Here is a 6,000-nt window from a genome sequence, read left to right as displayed (position 1 = left end):
ATAAGACGTGCATTAAGAGTAAAAATCAGAATAGAGAATGAATATTCCTTTAGTATTGCTAAAGTAGCAGAGCGCTTATCTGTGGTGTATTGTATTCTATATAGTTTAATAATTACTAAGGTGAATATAATTAGCCGTGTTTGTTGTACGGTCAATGGCAGACATTTACGACGAGAACCTACACACACACACACACACACACACACACACACACACACACACACACACATACACACACACACACATACACACACACATACACACACACACACACAAATGCACGCTCACATGCACACACGCACACACCCACACACACCATAAGTTAGTTAGTTAGGTAAGATATATATATATATATATATATATATATATATATATATATATATATATATATATATATATATATATATATATATATATATATATATATATATATATATATATATATATATATATATATATATATATATATATATATATATATATATATATATATATATATATATATATATATATATATATATATATATATATATATATATATATATATATAATATATATATATATATATATATATATATATATATATATATATATATATATATATATATATATATATATATATATATATATATATATATATATATATATATATATATATATATATATATATATATATATATATATATATATATATATATATATATAGGCAATATATAAAGTTTAAATGTTTATGATCCAGTCTCCGTCACATTTAACGTCTATTCCCGATTGATGCCTGAAGCTGTCTCTGTTTTCCATACAAGAAGTATGGAGAGGCGAAAATACTCGAGGTACCAATAGAGAGAATATTATATGCCTGGAGGGAACACTTGAGATCACAGGACATGACTGGAGGCAACAAGTGAAAACACAGGAAATGAAGAATCATTGCATCAGATGTTCTTGCTACTGTTAATCGTTACAGTTCTCTTTAAGAATCGCGTGACACAAGTCATTGAAAAACTTGCTCTGGGCATTTTACGCTTAACACTTATCCGCTCGTTGCCTCAAAACATTCGAGTGACCTGCAAATACGGAACTAAGCACTGGTACCGCCAATGATTTCGGTCCGGGGTGACCGTTTCCCAAGTGGGTTGCTATTCGATGTTGAATGCCATTTACCAATGGCCTTTACCCATGGCTGGTACAGTGGATTACAGACGTCAGGAAAAAAAATCCACTTTTTTTGTTCACTGCTGCTTCGGAAACCCCTACTGCTTAAACTAGCACCGCATGATATCCATTTATCATATGTGGCCACGGGGAAGCACTACGGAAGATTTTGGTGGCAGGAAGGATACCCACCAACTGAAGGAAACTGATGGTGATAGTACACGAAAGCAAAGAATAATAAGCAGAAGCGCCATGTTCTGTCTAGAAACACTACTCTCCAATACTACTGCACTTGTCTTTATATACAGGACATGCACACACTTGATGGTTGTCAGGAAGGTCGGATGGTTCGATAGTTGTTTACCTGGAAATCTAACAAGTTTGTTTGGCTGGTTGGTTTGATGGTCAGTTGATTGAGTGGGCGAATGTGTAATTAGGTTTGATGCATTTGATAGTTTTATCAGCTGATATATATATATATTGAATTGATGATCATCAACCGTCCATTCATTCTCCTACTCAAGACGTACATTACTAGACATTTTCATAGAAAGAAACAAACATTCTCTTATATAAATGCAATGTCGAAATGCGAAATCGAAAATGAAGCTACGCGGATGTAGAATGTGGGATATTGTCATCGGCAAACTTCTTCTTCTTCTTCTTCTTCTTCTTCTTCTTCTTCTTCTTCTTCTTCTTCTTCTTCTTCTTCCATAACTACTACTACTATTTTTTCTTTCTTATTTCACCTCTCTCTTCCTCTCCTTTTCCTCTTCCTCTCCTTTTCCTCTTCCTCTTTTGCTTCTTCATCATCATTATCCACAATAGTAGCAGATGTTATAGCACCAGTGATTATGATAATGATGAGGAAGTGGAGGAGGAAAAAAAGTCACAGCCACAACAACCACAGCAAATGCAAACAGAAAAGAAGCAAAAAAATTATACAGAAGAAGAAGAAGAAGAAGAAGAAGAAGAAGAAGAAGAAGAAGAAGAAGAAGAAGAAGAAGAAGAAGAAGAAGAAGAAGAAGAAGAAGAAGAAGAAGAAGAAGAAGAAGAAGACCACTACCAACGACACGACAACAACGACGACGGGAAGAGAACGCTGGACTTACGGTGTGAATAACTATAAACATGCAATTCTTGCTTTAAGCTACACGAGACTGACATACAGTATGGAATATGCCTGAATTCTGTCAACTTTGCTGTTGAAGATCATGCAATGCTGTATGCAGCAGTTCTGAATCTTTAAAACCATTAATTACCCAGTTGCCTGGATTCAAATACCAAGAGGCCGGTCCTCTTCTTAGAGTCAGTAACGTAATTACATATGGCCTGGGTAAGCAGCTTGGAAGCAAGGTCACTCGCTTAACAACCAATAAACACACGATTTAGACGTGCAACACATCAGTGAGTCTAGGATTTCCAAGACGTAACCATTTGCACTCCTTGTCCATTACAACGTGGATTATGCAATTTTCTGTCAGCCGAAATCAAATAAGATGGCAATATTTTCACAGAAAGATTTGGACGTCGATAATTAATTTCTGTGTTGCTTATTGACGAAATATGCAGTGGCTGGGACGTAAACAAAACAACGTCGCTTGTCAAGCGGAGACGAATGCACAAATACATGCATACACACGCACGTATGCATGCGTGCAGAAGGCAATTGTTGGTCTAGGTTATTAGAGAAATCACATGCCCACTGTGCGACACAGATGGGCTCAAATCAAAACCTCGTGACTATGAAGTGAATTTCTTAACCACTCAACCATATACACACCTTCCCATTGCTAAAATGTAAAAAAGCATGAAGACATACTCATGTATGTTTTTATTCATAAGCATGACGTGTACATGTATTATGAAAAATATATATATACGCTCACACCGATATTTTGAGTATATGAAGCATAAGTTTATAGATTATGGAGCAGTCTTTTGGCTTATACATAAATGCTTGTAATTTATTGAAAATTTCAAAAGAGATATTCATATAATTTTTGACATTCTTATCATTTTTCCCTTAGGCTCAAACTGGCTCTGATAAAGACTTAACATTTCCTTGTTAAATATTTTAGATTAAGTATATTTGATGTGTGTGTGTGCGTGCGTGCGTGCGTGCGTGCGTGCGTGCGTGTGGGAGGGACGTGCATCGCCTGGAAAATTCTAATATAGCTTTGATCAGTTCATCTCGTATCTAGTCATACTGCTGGAAGATTTCTTTCTTTGCATAATTTCCACTTACGGGTATATATTTATGAGTAGCTATTGCATTTGCCTTCGGGTTTTGGCACCTAGTTTTATACATTTGGTTGTTTATAGTTTAAAAGGTGTGTTTTCGTTTCTTGTGCAAATCTAGCTAACTTTTATATTGTGAAAATTGAACAGCTTGATGTGTGTTTGGGACATGTTTGAGGCTTAGTACTAATAATCTATTTTACCACATTCGACACTACTTTTAGACTGAAGAACAAGTTAAACCAGGTGATTATCTTTTTCTGGATATGTTCGGTTTCAGCGTCGCACGCATGGCTTTGGATTGACATTCAGATTTTCTTTGAATTTGCTTGTTTATAACATGTTGTTGAAGAGAGTTACTTGGATTAATATTATTTTCTTGGATGACACTTTGCAGACGTTCCGGGTTATGTTATTGCCAAGCTTCTTTATTACCGAAAATTGGTAGATAACATACATGTTTATATATAGCAGTACTTCGTTAAATTTTCTAGGGGAATACTTTTTCCTGTGGTTAGAGTCAATTTTATGTTTTAAATATTTACTATGGTTAGGATGGCTTTGATCATTCTGGCTGAAATCTTTGAAATTTTTACATTTTTTATACAAAAGTGTTAGGATACCTTGTTTTATTCATCTAGAATATATAGTTGACATGTCTCTTCTCCGACATAACATCTCATGTGTAATTTCGAAAAGTTGTTCATTTTCCTTCATTACCCAAAGTTATATACCATAATATCCAATATATTATGATTACTAGTGATCCCTCATAGTAGTGAATGTCCTCACGAAATCCAGTACTTTTCCAGGGATGTGGTTTATGATCAAAGTATGCAATTCTACGATAGAAGGTTGTGTGAATTTGCACGAAGATACTTCTTTGTCACACTGAATCAATAAATATGTAGTTAGTCAGGTTGCTCCTCTAATTTTACAGATAATATCTTGGCATAATTTTATTACTAAGCCATATTCACATTTTGCTTAGCTGATTAGCTTATATTTGGTGATATGCTAACAGGTTAAGTTTGCGGTTATACTGTAATGTATAACAGTTGCCTTACTTGCCTTTAGGATCCGTGTTCCATGAACAAACATGCAAATTAGTGTATCTCTCTGTTGAATGTTAATGCATGTTAGTATTCTGTATTTTTGGTAACACTATTTATATGTGTGTTTGTGTGTATATATATATATATATATATGCGTGTGTGTGTGTGTGTGTGTGTGTGTGTGTGTGTGTGTGTGTGTGTGTGTGTGTGTGTGTGTGTGTGTGTGTGTGTGTGTGTACTTTGACAAAAAAGCAGGTAGGTTCCCTGGTGTAATCGGTAGCACACTTGGTCGCGTAAACAAAGAAGTGTGGGTTAGAGTCCCACGGGTACGAAAAGTCTACTTTTTTTCTGTCGAGGGCTTATATACTCCATTATTAGACTATTTTCTTTAATCATTGCGCGGTGATTGCTATAAGCTTTAATCTTATAAGATACTTTTATTATTACTTACAGAATTGTAAAAATTGACACTGCTTAAAAGTCCATTCGCATTGTATATATATATATATATATATATATATATATATATATATATATATATTTATATATATATATATATATATATATATATATATATATATATATATATATATATATATATATATATATATATATATATATATACATATATATATATATATATATATATATATATATATATATATATATATATATATATATATATATATATATATATTAAATCATTAATGTCAAAGTCTTCTCATAGAGTGACTAATGGTCTCGCATTCACGAAAGCCACAGCCTTGTGAGCAGCTCATCAAACTCTATACGAAGACAAGTTGAACTCTTCACTTCGCGGAGGCAGAGAACGTTCAATAGGTCAAACGTTCATCAGCGAATTAATTGGAAGTGGGGATCTATTTCCTAAGATCTCTTACTGGCATAAACTGCGAACGGAGAATCCCAATTTTGCATGCGGTAGCGCTTAATGATTGTTTAACCAGTTGACCGTAGCGTTTCTCCGCCTCCACGAGGTGAAGAGTGAAATTTGTCTTTGTGTAGTGTTTTAATACTTTACTACTTTATTCTTTAGAGTGTGCTTCTTATTCAGGTTTATGATATATTGACAATATATATATATATATATATATATATATATATATATATATATATATATATATATATATATATATATATATATATTGACCAGCTCTTTATATATTGGCAATCTGCTTTTTTGCTCCTTCCTTCACCGAGCGCCATTGCTTGTGCTTTTTGGGTGAAGTTGTAACATCTAATCGCATTGCTAACCTCATTCAAAGGTAACACAAGAAAGAGTTACTGCAGCTATATATTTTGTTAATCTTCTTTTAAGTTTGCTGCTGATGCTGATGCTGTTGTTGTTGTTGTTGCTGTTATTATAGTTGTTGTTGTTGTTGTTGTTGTTGTTGTTGTTGTTGTTGTTAGAAGAAAGTTGGCAGGCACTTTGGCACATCGCCATTTTTCACTTAAAGAATGAGGATGGATCAACCGATCTTGGTTACCCTCTGTCTGTATGAGCCCATGGCCCTCCAATTCATCTTAATAAAAG

The sequence above is a fragment of the Octopus bimaculoides genome, chromosome 2 (assembly GCF_046866305.1).
Source record: "Octopus bimaculoides isolate indiv1 chromosome 2, ASM4686630v1, whole genome shotgun sequence".
Taxonomy (NCBI): Eukaryota; Metazoa; Mollusca; class Cephalopoda; order Octopoda; family Octopodidae; genus Octopus; species Octopus bimaculoides.
The sequence above is the reverse complement of the archived record's forward strand: the minus strand, read 5'-3'. Positions refer to the sequence as shown.